Here is a 19,386-nt window from a genome sequence, read left to right as displayed (position 1 = left end):
AGACCTATCTTAGATGACTGCGGCGCCTAGAGATATGATAGAGCAATCGAGCATCATCAAGTCAGACATCAAGGCCAGCGAAAAAACATTTGGGCCCCAATTACCTTCATCCGATTAATTATGATAGGACCCGTAACTGGTTACTAAATTAATTGCAATAACAAGTTGTGCACGTTTTCAAGCCCCCAGCATTGCTAGATGCTCAGATTTCCGGCCCAGCATAGACAAAAATCTTGTGGGTACATGATGCCTCCCTAATACATAATCATTGCCAACATACTATGACTAGTACCACTGCTGCTGCTGCTGCTACTACTACTACGACTACTACTACTACTACTACCACTGTTACTACTGACACAGCTTCAACTACTGCTACTGCAGTCTCTCTCTATACAGTGTCACCCTGTCTCCAACATGCCACTACTGAATATTTCACGGTGGAAACAAATTCACTATGAAATCGTTTTTTAGGCCTGGTGTTAGCCATGAACGTTTAATTTTACTAAAATTATATGTATAATAGATTTACTTAAAGGTGCTTTCAGCCCCCTCTCTTCTTCCATTGGTCTGTTGTTGTGTCATTCACATTTTGCTTCTGCCCACAAAAGCATACATCCTGGGGCAACGGGTCAGTCTATTTAAACCACTGGTTAACTTCACCTTGAGTGACTGCATTTAGCTCCATCACAGTGACCACATCCGCACATAGGGTATTTCCTTCGAGTGCAGTGTTTTTATTTTTACTCTATAATTACTTCAGTGTTGCTTTTGTTTTTAGAGCCTAAGGTGAAAGCAAGACACTTTATACCAGATGTATGTGAGAACAGGCCACATTCCATGCATTATCAGTTCCTGCTGCCACCCAATACTGCTGTACATTTGTCTTCCAGAGTCGTTCATCTGCTGGTATTTCACAGTATAACAGATTTCATCCATTTGAAACTGTTCTATACTAGGTTATCGTCTTTTTCCTGTGCATGCAGTTCACCAACTTAAAGCTTCAATTTTACACATGTGAATTCTTAAGCAGGTAATTCTTCAGAATATGCTTATTCCACACTCAATTTCACCATTGGTTCTTTTATAAACTTTACCCAGTAAGACAACCAGACATTATTTGTGTTAACATTGCAGCATTTGTGACACTTTATTTTTAATGTATTTTCTTCTTTCCTTCCTTCTTTCTTTCCTTCTTCCATCTTTCTTTCTTTTTTTCTTTTTTCCTTTTTCTTTTTTTCGTTTCTGCCCTCAAGAGCATACATCCTGGGGCAACGGGTCAGCCTCTTTAAACAACTGGTTAACTTCACCTTGAGTGACTTCATTTAGCTCTCTCACAGTGACCACATCCACACATAAGGTAGTTCCTTCGAGTGCAGTGTTTTTTTTAATTTTTACTCTATAAGTACTTCAGTGTTGCCTTTGTGTTTAGAGCCTAAGGTGAAAGCAAGGTACTATACCAGATGTATGTGAGCACATGCCACATTCCATGCTTTATCAGTTCCTGCTTCCACCCAATACTGCTGTACATTTGTCCTCCAGTGTCCTTTATCTGTCGGTATTGCACAGTATATCAAATTACATCCATTTGAAACTGTTCTATACTAGGTTATCCTCTTTTTACTATGCATTCAACTGAAAGCTTCAATTTTACACATGTGAATTCATAAGCAGGAAATTCTTCAGAATATGTTTATTCTACACTCAATGTTACCAATGGTTCTTTAATAAACGTTGCCCACTAAGATAACAGGTCTTTATTTGTGTTTAAATTGCAGCATTTGTGACACTTTATTTTTAATTTCTTTCCTCCTTTCCTATCTTCTTACTTTCCTTCTTCCATCTTTCATTTTACTTTCTTTTTTGCCTTTTTCTTTCTTTCTTTCTTTTCTTCTCTTCGTTCCCTTTCCTTCATTCCTGTCCATCTTTTTTTCTACATTAGCCAGAACAATTTTGATTTTACTAAAATTATGTGTAGGACATAGTTTCTTCTAGGGGTTTTCAGCCATTATTTCATCCATTTGTCTGTGGTGTATCATTCATATTTTTCTCCACCCCACTCAAGCATTCATCAAGGGGCAATGCACCAGCCCACTTCAGCTGTTTTCCGACTTCCTTAGGAGTTAGGGCATGCTGCTCTTTTACAAGGAGCACATCTAAACATAAAGTTGTTTCTTTCAGTGCCAGGGAGTACTATGGTAATGAATGCTCTTTAAGACTGTTAGAAACAGGGATTCCAGGTAGGCTAGGGCATGCGTCAAAGCCAGGCAGAAACCCCTGTTCTAGTCAGGGCAAGAGAGTTACACACTGAAGATAACCCCTGCTCAACCCCTTGGTAGCTTGGCACGAGCAGTCAGGCTTATCCCTGAAGCAATGTGTAAAGTGTTTGCGCAACACACACACATAGCAATGGCACACTAGGCACACCACAAAAGAGACTCCTCACAATGTTATTTAAAAATAGCCTTTGTATTATGTAAAACACATTAGAATCACCATCACAGATATACACACTGTGCCAACTGGCACCAGATCATAATTTACAGGGGACTATGTACAAGGCAGCACCAATCGGTTCGCTGTTAGAACCAACAGAAGCACAACCAATAAATGCCTAACAACCAGTAACTCCTGGCAAGAGCATATACTTAGCATCATCACATTCACATGAGGCATACACACATTAGATCAGGCATGAAATTAAGCATCATAGTTTGACTTTAGGCAACCTCATAAGAATAAATGCAACATCATGAGGCATAAAAAGACATTATGCAACAATCATGGGGCATAAATAACATTTGGCAAGCATCAGCTTAAATACATTATGCACACATAATGAGGCCTACAAATTATAGCACTAGTGAAACACAGTAACCCCATGTACACGCTATATCTGCATTAGGCATAACCCAATAATGACACTGAGCGGGGTACAGTTGCACAGGCACAGCATTAGGAACAGGGCACCCACATACTCACTTTCACAGGGCACACCTTATAACAGCAGCATAAACACACCCAGGTGCTCCTTCCTAATAAAGGGATGTTTTGTGGCCAACAGTACAACATAATGTCAGGGTACCCCTATGGCGCCATCAGAGTGAGGCCTTTGCCATGAAAAACCCACAGTAATTCACCTTAGTGCACAACACAGTTGTATGCCCGTGATGCAGTATTTTTCCACCCACACACAGCATGGAGCACCGGGACATGCAAACGAGGTGATGCCCGACCACACACTAAGCTCCTTTTCTGTGACACTTTCCAATCCACGGCCCCTACTGGGGTTACCTGGCAATGCCGAAAGGGAAGAGATGCCACCAACACCTGGTGGGGGTGCGGCGGCTCGCAATCATGTGGCGCAGGGGCTCACTATTAGACTGGCAGAGCCCCTCACCACTGTGGCCCGGAGTTGAGCACAACTACAGAAAAAAAGAAAGAGTCTCAGCCCCACTAACCACTCCTTGGGGGCTCAGCGAAGTAGACAGCAGCCGTCTGCTGCAACCAGTGCCCAGCGGTCTTGCTTCAGTCCGCCCGCAATCTCTGCCTCCCTTCTAGCCAGCGGGGGCGGTTGCAATGGAGCATGCACCGCTCCAACTTCTCGGTGGCTGCGGGGCTCTCTCCGATTCACGAGAGCCCCGCTCTGCCTGCACCACTACCGGGTTGCCTTCTCCTTGCATCTCGCGGCCCCGCCCACAGTCAGGCCGCCTGCCTGACTCCCTTGTCAGCTTCTCCTTGCGTCACTTCTCTCCGGCCGCGGCGGTGATTTCTGTTGGCTCTGTTCTTCCTCGGCGAGGCAATGCGGGGTGGGCATCCACTCTATAAATCGACATAAAACGGGGTAGGCTCCCGTTAGAGAGCAAAAATACACGGGGTGGGCACCTGCTCTCCTGTTCAAAACGCAGAATACGTGGGGTGGGCAGCCGCTCGAAGGCGCAAAACACGGGGTGGGCTCCCGCTAATAAAATATGCAGGAAATTTGGGGTGGGCACCCGCTTAAGTTTTAAAAGGTGTCCACATGCGGGGTGGACTCCCGCTCTTCTGTAGGCAGCCCAGTGGGAGTTAGAATATAGCGCTCATGAGGCACTAGAAGGCAAGAGAGCAGTCGAGCAATGTTGGCCAGATCAGCAGGCAGTAGGGCAGCTCAGCAGAACAGGAAAAGCAGTTCCTGGGAACAGTCAAATCTAGCAGTGTGACAGTCCTCCTGGTGCAGCAGCCTTCACTCCAACAAAAGTCCCTTCCTGGTCCTGTAGAAGGCAGAGGGCCAAAGTTGGGCACAGGGGCCAGAACGCAGGGATCCTCAGGGGCCAGCAGCTGCGTGCCGCGGCGGTTCCTCCTGGCTGAGGGTCCCCTCCAAGTAAGCACACAACACCACACCCTCATGGGGTCACAGCTCCTGTATTTATACACCCTTCTGCCCTGCTACTAAAAGGGGGCAGAAGCTTCTGGAATGGTCTTTGGGGAAACCAGTCCCAACTGGTTTTTGGGGAGTGTAGAGCACTTTGCTTATCAGGCTTTCTTCCTCCCTTTGTGAGCTGGGGCTTGGTAATCAGACACACCACAGGGGGGTGGAGCTAGCATTGTACAGGGCAGGCACAGACCTATTCAGGGACAGGGGACTTCTCCTCCCACTACTTCAATTGCAGATCTCATATGCAGCCTGACACTAACTCACCCTGCTCTCCTTGATGCCACCCACACCTCACCAGCCCCGGTTACTTCTAGAACCAGACATGCAATACACATCAGGCAGGCAGGCACACAGCACACAGAAATGCCAACTTCTAAAAGTGGCAATCCTAAAATTGTAAAAATAAAGCTGCGCACACCATTGCACAGCATTTAATATTTACATTCCACGCATTCCAACCATGACACATATTTTGTTCCATTTAGGAGTTATCCCATTTGGGGGGGGTTCCCAATGTTAGCCTATGGAGGGCAGACAGCACACACACTTTGTACTGCTAACCAGTGCTAAAGTGCCCAGCGTCCTAAAACCACCACACCATGTTAGAAAAAAGGCTAGGAGGAAGGCAAAAAGTTCAGGGATGACCCTGCAAAAAGGGCCAAGTCCAACAAAGACCAAAACACATTTCTGCCTTAAGTCAATGGCTTTTTTTTGACTGACAAATGCCAGCAGTTCCCAAATAATAAAGTTTTGCTAAAACCTCGATAAAGCAAAACAAAAATTGCCAAGATGCTGATGGGCAATGACAGACCTATTGGATTTACCAGTGCTTGTATTATTAATGATGTAATCATTAACCCCTCTTATAAGGTATTTATTTGCTTTAGGTCCATTGCAGTACTTTCTGCCTTATTCTCAAGCTCTTTTATGTATCCTGGGCACTTCTGGGAATATCAGAACTATGAATATGCATGTGAGGATCTCAGGTAGTTTTATACACAGTGTGAACCATGCATGGTTGTAATTATCTCCAGCAAACTTAATATCCTTCATCCTCAGAGTAATGAGCGTTGCACGGTTTTCTGAGGTATTTGCTATTTGTCCTATCTAGTAAGCAGGATAGGAGTGGTCAAGAAATGCTCAGGTGATGACAGCGGTGGTGCGTACTGCAAGGGAACCTTCCCTGCCTCTGTAATTTACAAGTCTTACAGCTGACATTATTCTTTATTACCATATGTAAATGTTGAGCTGTGATTCTATTGTAATTCCTTTCTGAGGGTTATACCAGGGTTATACCAGGGTTATACCAGTAACAGCAAAATGTGGGTTCTGCTAGTTATATTTAATCTTTCACTGGCCATAATTGTGAACATGCGAGTTGAACAGTGCGCTTACAGAGCGCTTCCCAGTGCGCTTCCAGAGCGCCTGGGTAGTCTTATATTTTTTTAAGACCTAAGAGAGACTGGCACTTCCTTCCTTGCAAAGTTCTATCGCACTCTCATGGTTTGGAAAAGGGTCCCAGGATGCCTGACCAAAACATGGCCGCCAGTGGTGACTTTCTTTTTTTCCCCCTCCTGATCTTCTTCCTTGCATAACCCCTCTCAGGACTATGCCTGACCTCATGACAATGTCTGTAATTCTCATGGCTCTCCCCCTGCACTAAGCTGACTATCCCTGAGTCCCTGAGCGCACATTAGCTCTATCTAGACTGCGGAGTCCGAGCACCATGTCCGACGCCTGCAGACCTGCTCTTCAGCTAAAGAGGAGATTGGACTTGGTTCATCCCCTGACCGTCACATACCCAGCCAGACTTTGGGCACAGTTTCTCTCCATCTCCCTGTCTCACACTGTCTCACACTCACCCCCTCCTCTTCGTGTTTCTGTAATTTTGCTTTTCCCTTATATCCTCTCTGTCTATCCCTCTGCCCGATGACCATTGGAGCTACTTTGCTTGCTATAGGGGAGACTGGCTGTCGATTCCCTCCTTGTGCATCACCTACCCGCTCGGTTTCTGGGCTGACTTCCCCCCCTCCCGCCTCTCAATCCTTCTTCCCCCCATCCTGTCCCCTTTCACTCTCCCTCACCCACTTTCCCCCCTCTTGTCTCTCCTTCTCTCCCTTTATGGTGTCACATATATTTGATGTATCGTGCAATTGTTTTCTGTGCTGTAACATTGTTGACCTTATGTAAAGCGCTTTGATACCTTTGGGTCTAGCCAGCGCTATATAAAACTGTTTAAATACCCAAGGCAGCAATACATAAGGCCAATACCACCAGGAATACCTCCTGGCTGAGTGGCATTTATGGTGCACTGGAAGTTTAGATATTTGCTGAAGACACAATCAGATCATGAATGTTCTACTTACGTTCAGTGTCATTTCACAAGATGTTCTCACACAGATGGCAGGTATCCTAATATTGCCTTTTCATTTTGTGTCCTGCTCTCCTGGACATGTGGAAGATCAGAAGATGACTGAACCTGAGAAGATCCCTGAAGATTGGATCTGCTGTCCCTCTTGTAACCAGGTTACAAGAGGGACCTTCGCTAAGGCAGAGGAGCGTCAGCCCACAGCTCTTAGAGCAGTGTAAAAGAAAAAAGAAAATGATAATAACAGAAGTTATTTCTGTTATCATTTTATTTCTAGTGTCAGTCAGGTTGGGCAGGATCAAGAGGCAAAATGTTTGGCCAGGACAAACCTGGTTGGTGCATCCAACCCGCGCTCAAATGCAGTGAGTGCCAAATTGCGCCTAGGTCCTGTTCTACTGTGACTTCTGACTAACATTGACATTTTCGGCTTCTTGGTGCTATTTCTATAATCCATATCTCGGGTTTTTCCTATTCGATATTTGCCAAAAAGGTGTCATTTTGTTTATTAAATTTTACTTTATTTTTCTCATTTGTTTTTGGATGTTTATTGTCTTGTATTTCAACTTTATTACTGTTTTTGTATTGCATAAATACTTTGCATATTGCCTATAAGTTAAGCCTGTCTGTTCAGTGCCACAGCTACCAGGAGGTTGAGCTCAGGTTTATTTAGTGACGTTAGTGGTTCACCCTGGCAAGGGCTGTGATCATTACTTGAAGTGGTACATACATGGTTTCACAGTCACGAAAAGGCACATTAAACCATTCATATATTTACTATGGAAAAATTAAGATGTTCTTAAAGTATGCCTAAATTATGTTGTTGTAAATAAAATAATTATTTTGTAAAGCTCATCTCTCATGCTGGAATTCAGGCTCCTGTGTTGGAACACAGTATTTCCTAAAAGTAGAATAATATTTAAAAAACAGATCCTAGCGTGACCCATCGCAACAATTTAAGGCATATTCTTATTTGTGGATTATGAGCTACTGCGACATAAGCTGATAATAGGAAAATTTATAAATTTAATAGTGGTGGTGCTGGCGAGCTCGTGGTATGGATCAGTGTTAATCCAGTTATTCGAATCAATTCCTATCCATGTCCCTAGGACGCATGAATTAATGTAGGCTTTGTCTACTAATGAGGCAATGCCGAAAGACACGTTTATTGACCGATTCCATGTTGGATAATTAAGATAAGCTACAATAGAACGGCTGCAGTAGCTACATATGGAAATCATTTGCAATGGGTTTCGCTTAACTCCTTAATGCGATGTTCTATGTTTGGGCCTGGCTATATTAAATTTTTATATCAGGCTGGACAGCACAGCTGTTATCAGACCTTCGCTGAACAACAAAAATAGAGCTTTAAGAAGCACTACTGAGAAGTGAACTTAGCATTCACCACATGGTGACTTTCTTTAGTACAGCATTTTACTGGGCAGCAGTTTTGTGCTTCTGCGTTGGTTATGGCGATAAACTTATGGCCAACACTATAAGCATGATATGTTTCGTACGAAAACCTATTTCAAAGGTAGGAACCCTGACATGTATTGTATACAGTGTATTCAGTGCCAGTAGAGATGTCGTTTTTGTTAAATGTAATCTCACACACTACTGTAGTAGGAAAGGGTTTTAGAGTTGGTTATCCCCTTTAATAAACTCAGCTGTGATTTTGTACACATATATAATTTTAATTGCATGCATGATTGTTGCCTTGTGTGAAAGTGTAATACAATAGGCCTGAGTTGGTTATTGATGATAAAGACTACAGGCCTGATTGGTTCATTGGAAAAGCTATGTCAGATGCCAGGTTTGACCTTGTAAGTTAGAAAAGTCAGGCCACAGGCAAAAGGTCAGTCTTATTCTTATTTATTGTTAAAAGCATATGTTAAAGCCAATAGGCTTTTGAGAGTGCATTGTCATTAACTGTGTAGAAGTTATAGACAGGATTCCATGGAATCTCATATTAGTGCAGAAGCTATGCTTTTGGTGTTGGTTACCCTTTTGAAAAACCCTATTGTGGGACTGGACTTTGATAATACTTGCTAGACACTCTTAGGATAGAATGTTTGTTGTTTTACCAACTATAATTTTGTATATGTTTTATGATTTCATGATTGTAAGCTTTATAGTTGCTTTGTGTGAAAGGTTACACACAATACAGGGGGTCTGACTTATGTAGTATGAGAAGCTCTAGGTTATCTCAGAGGACATAAGTATGATCTGTTTATTCTGAAAACTTAAGACCAGAAGCGCTTCTCCATATGGGCGGAGAAAGTGGAAAATAAAATGGTAATAAAGCGACTTTATTACCATTTTATTTTTTGCTCTGCCAGCCGGAGCGGAGTGTGAGGTCATTACAGGGCGGGGCTATTGCCGCAGTGCAGCCTGGGAGCAGGAGGGAGTCATGCCTGCTACACTAGTTTAAGCTGTGCATGTCACTTTGGCCGGCTGTCTTGCAGCGGTCATGGGTAACTGTTTGGGTGGAAATTTCTGGGCCTCGGTGCTACAATTGTCTGGGCCCAATTGTTTTGTGACACATTCCTTGCGAAAGGCTTCACCCAAGAGCCATTGTAAGAGTAAGTATAGAGGAACAATGGAGGTTTGTGCCCTCGCGATTTGTCACTAGTAGTCCAAAAATTAAATGTGAACGTTCTTTGAAAGGCTTGTTCCAGGACCGCAGAGACGAGATACCGGCTTTTTAGAGAATTATGATTTCAACCTGCACCAACACCTGACTCTTGCCTTGAAAAAGCCCACGGCCTAAAGGCCACTAGGCCGAAACACGTGTCGGCTGTTCTTTATCCACAGACGTAACATGAAATAAAAACTACGCACGTAAAACTTTCAAAGAACGTTTACATTTCATTTTCGGACTACTGTTGACAAATCGTGAGGGCACAATCCTCCATTTTTCCACTGTCTTGCAGCAGTCAGCCTGACATGCACAGTTTTTTCAACCCAATCTTTGTTAGACAGCTGGGTGGAGACAGCACACGCCCCTACTGAGCACTGAGTCAGCCCGCTCCAACCAATCGTGGTGCTGTTTTCATGCTGGTTAACAGCATGAGAGCAGCGTTGGGACTGGTAAGGGGATTTGGCTCTGGGGACATGCGCTCTGAAGACTGGAGTGGAGAGAGCGCCAGAATCGGAGTGCAGCCAGAGGGTAAGTTCGGATAGCATTTAAGGTCATAGAAACGTTTTTACAAGAATGAAACTGATGTGGGTCCAGTGTCACACGCCCAACGGTGACACTGGTTTAAGGCGTGAACAGTAGGTGGGGCAAAACATGCGACCAGGCTTGAAAAAGCTTACAGCAAAAAACACAAACTACAAAAAGTGCCACCGTTTCCCCATAACACATTTTCATTATGTGCACGATAACATTGACTAGTAGTAGAAATTGCCCCCACTTCACTGTTAGGGTGCAGTGTTGTCAAATAACCTCTGTCCCACCTCTGTGGCATTCATTTAATTTCATTTCAAAATACTTTATTTGGTTTTACAAATAGAAAACCATAAAAGTGACATTACGATAAAACGGGGCAATTTATAAAACATATACATTAGCCTTAAACAAATGTTGTAAATAATTCATTCAAGAATTGACACAAACATGTTAAAAACTGGCACCCATACAGTATATACGGACTCTATGATAACAATTTTAGTTAAAACAGTAGCCACAATATGGGGAACTATTAGTTCGGGAAGCGTTTTCTCAATCTCAATGCCGATTTAAAAAAAAACACCACGAATAAGGTGCTTTCTGGTTTTAGCATTTGCAAGAAACAGAGAGCTGGACGAACCTGTGGCATTCATTTTATTGCCCTTAGTAAGATGAATGTCTGTGTGTGCTACCCTCTGAATTCTCTCAGCTGATATTAACCCAGCGTGCATTCGTTTCCGGGCTTTAATGTAACAAATCAGTGCATTGTGGGACCTGTAGTCGTTATCTGCTTCAGTTAAACCAAATGATCCGCACTCCTGTATTGATGCCATCCACAAGATTTCAGAAAGTGAGGAGCTTCAAGCATAATTTACAAGGGAGAGGTTACCTGGAGAACATGGGTAAGTAGGACATAGTCCTTGATGAAGAACCGGTACAATGACTCGATGAGACTGGATCCTGGTAGGTTGTCAAAGGTCTTCAGCCTCTTGGTGCCAGCTACCGCTCATTCCACTGCCACGGAGGCATATGCCCTTGGTTGTCTGGCACATGTCCATGGTGACTGGCAGGGCATGCTCCATCGCCCCATACCCAGTGATCTGGTCCATGCAGAGACTGGCAAAGCCATATGTAGGGCTTGAAGCCTCCGAGTTGCTTCCTAGATAGAGAACCAACACATGAGTGCTTGGGGGCGGTAAATCTCTATTAAGCACTATATAAATGACCTCTCGCTCACAACCGTAGAGGTGGAGGTGGGAAGGAAGATCCTAGAACTAGCTGGATAAAGCTAATAGTAAGCACATATCATTAACAGAAACACATCCAACAGACCAGTGCCAAAAAGTTGTGCCCACTGGGGTATGCACTATATAAAGTGCTACAACTCACTGGCTCACATCCATTCTCAGATAAGAATGGGAAGAAAGCTCCCGACAAGAAACGGTCAGTAGCTGGTGCTCATGTAAAGCGATTCAATACCTTTGGGTCGAGATTGTGCTATATAAAACTGCAAAAAGAAAAGAAAATGGAACTAAAGACAGCAGGCCAATAAACCAGTCGCCACAAATTTGCATTACCACTTTCTCCCATCTGCAGCGACCAGAAGACAGCAAGGAAGGGCCCACAGAGGAGCAGGGGGCACCAGACAGCCAGCACCCACAGAACAACATCCAAAGCATACTACAGGCGGTACAAAGCGTGGTATTCTGGAGGCACTACAGAAATGATCACACTTATGCAGCCTAACAAGCACCTTGTCCACCAACAAACACAGAGACACTGTTGCTCATCAGTCACTGTGCACAGCACCACAACAGGCAGGGGATTGTGCACAGACCATCAGACAGCTAAGCACTGTATGCCCCCTCCTATCCCCCTTAGAGAACACATTTAGTGGATATCACAACAGGAATCAGCAATGTAAACAACAACTAAATCGCTGACACGCATTACAATAACGTTTTAACTATAAAAAGTTAATGTAATGCATGTCAGCGATATCGTTATTTATTGCATGCAAGCCTTTCAATTTAATGTTGCTGGGGTCGGCAGTCAGCACCTTGCATTCCGTCTCAACTATAAATCCTGTTTATAACGAGCCATGACTGGGAGCTTTGACTCTGAGCCTAAAGGCATTGCTGGTTTCTTTTAGTGGAAGTTTGCTCGCCCAACCACTTTGAACCGTCACCAGCCGCCACTGCTTAAGACAAATAAGGTCAGCCTGATATATTTATTGTGAAAAGCATTTGTTAAAGGCAGGTCTTTACAAGTCGTTTTTAAAACCCCTAGGCACTTTGTACTTTGTTACATGGAACCTCACACATTATTGTAGTGGATAAATGCTTTGGTGTTGGGTTCCTTCTACGGCAAACTATGGGTGTAATCAGGCGCGCAACACCCATTGGGCTGAACGGGCTTCAGCCCCCCCCGTCGTCATCTCCAGCCCGGGCTGCCAAGGTTCAGATGACAGCACAACATACTTTCCTGATTTACAATGATGTAAAATAATGAAAGTATGAAAAGCGTTTTCCCACTTTCATTTGTATTAAGGCTCCACTTTTATTCTCGGATGGTTTAAAATCCGAGATTGTGATTTTAATGACCCCTTCAGAGAGGCCCAGAACCAGCCGGAGGCAGCTATCCTCTGACGGTTTCAGCAACCCTCCCTGCCCCCTACCTTTTGTTTTCTTTCAGAGGGGTGCCACCGAGGTGATTTCCTTGCCTGAAGCAGGAGATTTCACTTAAGCACGTTTGATGGTCTGTGCAGCATGGAGTGTGAAGATGTGCACAGCAGGGAGATATGACGCCAGCGGAAATTCCTGTACAAAGGAAAAGCGCCACCTGCACTGGCCACCCCTTTACCCCTGCTGTGCACATCTTCACACTCTCTCAAGTGAGGCCCCGCCTGCCCTGGGCATTTGGGACACAGCTTTTCGAGGAAAACCTCAACTGATTTTTTTTTCTTAGGAGCTGTCCTTACTTGTATCCAGCCTGTACTTGGAGCGTTGCTCAAACCGCAGATCTACATGAGGAGGGGAGACGCATTGCAATGGTAAATGTTAGAGGGCTGTGTGAAGAGCACTACACTCGCGACCTGTGGGTACTGTACGGGCATTCTTTATGCGACCCGCCGCTGTGTGCACAGTACATCCCAGGATTACACGCATTATCAGTTTCCTGACTGGACACAGTGAATAGGGGTGCACGATAGTGCTGCTCATTGTGTCCTATGGCCCCTTCATTGGTTGGAAGGGATTGCTGGGGTGGAGAGGAGCTGTGAATGTGCGTAAGCACGGATATAGCTCCAAGTGGGTTTTGGCACTGGTTTCAGTGCTTGTGCTGGCTATGAAAGCAGCACATTGAGGTAGGGAGAATGGAAGCACCTACTGTTGGTGCCTGGGGTGGGGCTGTCACCAGATGCTGTCAACAGTGGCCCAACTTCTAATAGGAAGGCGCTAGCAGCCGAGGGGAAAGCAACTCTTTAATCTAATGCTTGAATGGTCCGTTCTATGATCAATCCGATTTTATTATTTTTAACAAATCTTGCCACTGAAGGGTGTTACTTGGTTGGAAATAAAATGTTAGGCCCTGGTTCCCCACAATGTTTGTGCATCGATGGATGTAGGAGCTTTGAATTGGTTTCTGCACTCCTGGGTGGGCTGTAGGGTAACATGGTGAAGTGAGAGCAGAGATCCTGCATTGAGAATTATGGCTGTGAAGTTTTGCAACACCTGGTGTGTCCTCACCTTACACCACAAGTGCGATGGAGGTGGTGGTCAGGGGCACGTGCTAGGCCTCAGTTCAGCTGTGTGGGCTTGGGGCAGTGATGCCACACATACCTGCCCCCGTGTCTGCTGAGTGGGCCGGACAGTGGTACTATGGATGGGTGGTACTTGCAAGTGATGCTGTTGCGAAGCAGAGGTGCTATGGATGGGTGGTACTTGCAAGTGATGCTGTTGCGAAGCAGAGGTACTATGGATGGCTGGTACTTGCAAGTGATGCTGTTGAGAAGCAGAGGTACTATGGATGGGTGGTACTTGCAAGTGATGCTGTTGAGAAGCAGAGGTGCTATGGATGGGTGGTACTTGCAAGTGATGCTGTTGCGAAGCAGAGGTGCTATGGATGGGTGGTACTTGCAAGTGATGCTGTTGTGAAGCAGAGGCGCTATGGATGGGTGGTACTTGCAAGTGATGCTGTTGCGAAGCAGAGGTACTATGGATGGGTGGTACTTGCAAGTGATGCTGTTGCGAAGCAGAGGTACTATGGATGGGTGGTACATGCAAGTGATGGTGTTGAGAAGCAGAGGTACTATGGATGGGTGGTACTTGCAAGTGATGCTGTTGAGAAGCAGAGGTGCTATGGATGGGTGGTACTTGCAAGTGATGCTGTTGCGAAGCAGAGGTGCTATGGATGGGTGGTACTTGCAAGTGATGCTGTTGCGAAGCAGAGGTGCTATGGATGGGTGGTACTTGCAAGTGATGCTGTTGCGAAGCAGAGATGCTATGGATGGGTGGTACTTGCAAGTGATGCTGTTGCGAAGCAGAGGTACTATGGATGGGTGGTACTTGCAAGTGATGCTGTTGCGAAGCAGAGGTACTATGGATGGGTGGTACTTGCAAGTGATGCTGTTGCGAAGCAGATCGTAGCCGCATTCTCAGCAAGTGGCCTTGTGGCGGTGGTGGCCCTGGCATGTCCTTGCAAGAGATGTGATGCTGATGTGAAGCAGGACACACCCCCTTATCTGCAGAGTGGCCCCGGCCACTGGTGCCACAGGTGGGGTGTCCCTGTCCGGGATGATGTTTGAAGCATATGGGGCCCACTTCTAATACATCCCGTCAAGGGGTAGGTTGGCCTTTCTAAAGAAGTCTGCAGTACTGTAAAAACAGATGATGGTTGAATATGTCTACCATTTCCTAGGTATGTGTATTGTAGACAGGTTCGTAAGTTTATTTGTGGATTTTTAGTTTATTTTCTTGTTTTTCTTCGATTCACCCTCTATCTCAATAAAGACCGATAATACCTGCCAATCTTAAATATTCACTGTGCAGTAATTCAATTGTTACATCATCATAATACACATTTTAAGAACATGAAAATAAATAAAACAAATTTTGTTGTGCGCACTGCATCGCATTTGGCGATGCAGTGCGTGCAACGAAATTCGTTTTATTTATTTTTATGTTACCTGTATTTGTCCATATTCCATAGTTTTCTACCCCTCACCCTGCCCCTCCCCCATCCCACATCACCGCCCGGCAGCACTCCCACCACCGACCGCTACTGGTTCTTTGTAACAATTTCCTCCATCTCAAGCCAGGCCCAATGTGTTAAGCTGATATATAACACCAGGCTTGTTCCCAGGCCATGAGTCTAGACTAGGATAATTACTTTTTATTAGTTTCATTTCATATTTTGTTTACTAGATAAATTGGCTTGATTGTGGTCTCATTTTGTTACTTTCTTCATTCTTTAGTATTATTTGGCCATTTGTTAAGCATGTACGCTAGGAGCCTCTTGGTGCTATAGATATGAAACTTATAACAGATTCAGCTTGGTGGAAGGAACTATAATGTGAAAATACAGGTTTTTAGCTTTTTCCTTTATTTCAGGCGGGATAGTGGTCTGTAATGGTACAGAATGATCTAACACCTTACACAAACACATAAGTACAACAACATTTGAAAGTCTTAGTGTATTAAATGCAACTTTATTCTACATAGATTCCCTTCCTTATGCATTTAGATACCTTTCATGTACTTAAGTATCTTTATGTTTATTACTTTGCACTACCCTAGATCTCACCATATATCTCTCGCAATATATTCCCTACCTCCACCCCGACTCATCTCAAACCTCACTCTACTACTCTCTCCAATGCACTGCCATATTTTTAACCCCATACCTCTAGCAGTATATTCTCTACCTACACTCTTTCATTCATCCTAAACCCCATACTCTTCTATCCTCTACCCCTCCTTCCATCATCTCATACCTCTTTTAGTATTCAGATCGCCCAAACAAGCCTTTCTAAACCCTTCACGCTGACTCTTCCACCTCCTTTCCAAACCACTTCCTACTGCTGTTACCCCCCCCAAAAACACATTCTAGACCTTTCCTTCTTTCTTCTATCGCTCCACTATTCCTTTTCAATACAAATAACAGACTAAGATCTCCACCACTCAGATTAATTTCATATTTCCCTATATCAGTCCCCACTAATTCTGTTTGGGTTCCAGAGTAGCGTGCTACCCACCAAAAACCGCTTCAACACCTCATATGGGGTAGTAAGTGCGAAGAACAGCAAATGTAACATGATATTATCAAAATGTAAATGCTTTATTATTTCTCATGCACCCTCTGAATTCCAGCATGATTATTATGCCTGTACATTAAAGCAACATGCTTTAATGTCTGTACTGCCAATAAATTAATGTTTATTGATACTATAGTTTGTAACAACACTGCAAATGTACACATTGCAAAATCTCAAATTCCTTCTTTGTCTTTGGGGGGTGGACAGAGTCCCCTTTTTTGTGTGAATTATATCTGTGAACAGTCTAGGTTTTTCAGAGAGTAGCATGTTGTTCTGGGCTCTTTAGACCCAGTTTCATGGGCATTCCATTAGAATAAAGGGTGTAATTTTAACCGTCTACATAATATCGTTGTGAGACAATATAATGTATTTGAGTGACACTTTATTGCAAAATGAACAAATCCCTTGTCTGCTATATAAATGGTTCACATTACCCTCTGTTCTCCAATTTACTTCTCATAAAACTGATTGTTATCCAGTTTTGAATGGAGAATTTGCCACTTCTTTTTCTTAGCTTGGCCTGAGCATTATCCGATCCTGATTGTCTGCCATTTTAGCCCCGCCCCCATTAACATGTTAACCACGCCCCTTTTTATGCCATGTCAGCCCCCCCCGAACTTAAGACCTAGTTGCGCCCCTGGGTGTAATAGATATGCACTGTGATATTCCTTTGTAGGCCCTCTTAGGAGGGGTTAAAAAATGTTTTGGGAACTAAACTTTGGTACATATGTATAATTATATGACTGCATGTTGATGGTTGTGTCGTGGGAAAGGTTAGAGTCCAAACAGTGAGCTGAGTGAGTTGTGATAACCGGCCAATCTGAAAGCCTGTATGCTTGATGCTTTAATTGAGAAAAGCTATGTAAGATGCAACAGATCTGATGTATGACAAAGGTAATAGATCTGACTTATCTAATTGAAAAGCATAGTTTAAAGCCAATAGGCCTTCGAGGTTGCATTGTTATTGCACCATGTTGAAGCCTGTCGGTGGTTTTTTGTTTCATGGAATTCACAGATTAATGTAGTAGGCAAAGGTTTTGTTGTTGGCTACCCCTTTTGAAAAACTTTGGGAGAGGATTTGCACTGTGACAACCCCAGGCAGGTTTACGTGTCTGCCAGGCACATGTAGTAAAAAAAAAAAAAAGATTATAAATTGTGTGTCTATACATACATATATATAATCGTGCAGAGGGGGTTTCTGTCAACACTTTGGGGCACATGCATCAAGCAATTTTGCGATTGCAAAATAGCAGTTCCTAATGGATGAAAGGTTTTTTGATTCACAATTTAGGGAAGCACAATTTTTATACGATTCCCTAAATTGCTAATGCAAATAGGGAATCGCAATTTGCAAATCTCTATTGCACATGCAAGAAGCCTTTCCAAAATGCGAACTGTGCATTTAGGCAACAGTAATTGCCATCAACTTCAAGTTGATGGTAACCATGTGCATACTTTGAAAAATGCACAAAAATGCATTTTTCACAGTGCCATGTATCGCACACATGCACACTTTCTTTTTTTGGGGTGTTTCATGGGGGGCCTTAGGCCCCCAGGCACCCTTGGCTTTCCAGTTCCTAATTGCGATTATCAATTTACCAAATTAGCAAATGCGATACCATTCATTTCTATGGGCCTTTAGGCCCATAGGAATGAATTGAGTCTTATTACCTAATAGGAATTCACTAAATATTCGCTAAATATTTTTGTGATTCCTACATGCATTGCATTTTGCGATTCGAAAATAGTGATTCAGTAAAAATCGATATTTCAGAATCGCAAATGTATGATTGATGCATCTGGCCCTTTAAGTTTTACTCTGTTTGAGAGGCTTCACTTTTAACATCTACCCATGACAGTATATAGCCGCAGTTGGTAAAACCCTCTCCAGCCATTGACTCTGTTGCTCCATTGAGTAACAGCACTTTTCATTATAAAGTATGCACATCTGCCGGAAAAAAAGTTGCACCTCAGTACCAGGGTTGGGGGCCAACAGCTCTCATTGACAATGCTACTGCACCCCTTACTTCCTGCACATTTCATCTGTAGTGCACTGCATCTCACATGCCCATTGCTTTTATATTTGGTAGCCATCTTGGAATAATATCTCCATAGTGAATTTGTTGTACCTAGCCCTTTTTTAAGGTCAACCCCAAACTTTTTGCTTCACCCCGACTGTTTTCTGAACCGATCTTTATTGCTTTTAGTATTCTGTGTACTTTACAACTGCTAACAAGAAAAGGTGTTCGTGCTCTCTTCTTTAAACATGGTAAAACTGACTTACACCCAACTGGCACATTTAAATTATGTGTAAATCACTAGTTAAGAGGTACTACATGTACCAAGGGACTGTAAATTAAAAGCCGCTAGTGGGCCAGCAGCACTTATTATTCCAATCGCTTAAGTAGCCTTTTTGAACATGGCTCAGCTCTGGCCCTGCAGCCTGTGCGTTCAGTGTTAAAATGCCATTTTTACCTGGCATATCAAACCTTGTCCAGGGAGGATCTGGCCTGGCAGTTCGGGCTGGACTGTTTCTTTGGTGAGAAGGGCAAGACTGATATGCATATGGCTGGGTCCAAACTGGAATAACATGGTGAGTAAAAAAAGCGATGGATTTATGCCCAGATCTCTATACTGGGAACGTATGTTTGACAATGTTCAGTTTTCTATCCATCATCTTTTTGTGTAGCTACACTCACCCAAAGTGGGTCCTGTGCTCACTATTGCATTGGATTAAAGCTAGAAAGCTAGCTAGAAAGGCTGATAAGGGGTGAAACCCCAAAACCGGTCCCAGGATGCTTGTTTCTGGTCCAGGAAGAACCTGGCTTGGCAGTTTGGGCTGGACTGTTCCCTTCCGGAGCAGGGTCAAGGCTGATCTGCATATGGTTGGGGCTGAACTGGAATGGCATGGTGAGCACAAAAATGATGAATTTAGGCTGGTGGTGAATGCTTGACAATGTTCAGCATTCTGCCCATCATCTTTTTGTGTTGCCCCAAAAATGGGACCCTCAGATCCACTCCTCAGTACATTCCTGGACCTGTGGATACTACCGAAGGACTGCCCTGCTGCTAGAAGATAGCCCAGCTGCCTGAGGCCTGCCCTGCTGACTGAGAGGGATGAC

Source organism: Lissotriton helveticus, chromosome 4_1 (assembly GCF_964261635.1).
Source record: "Lissotriton helveticus chromosome 4_1, aLisHel1.1, whole genome shotgun sequence".
In the NCBI taxonomy this organism is placed as follows: Eukaryota; Metazoa; Chordata; class Amphibia; order Caudata; family Salamandridae; genus Lissotriton; species Lissotriton helveticus.
This window is presented reverse-complemented; position numbering follows the sequence as displayed.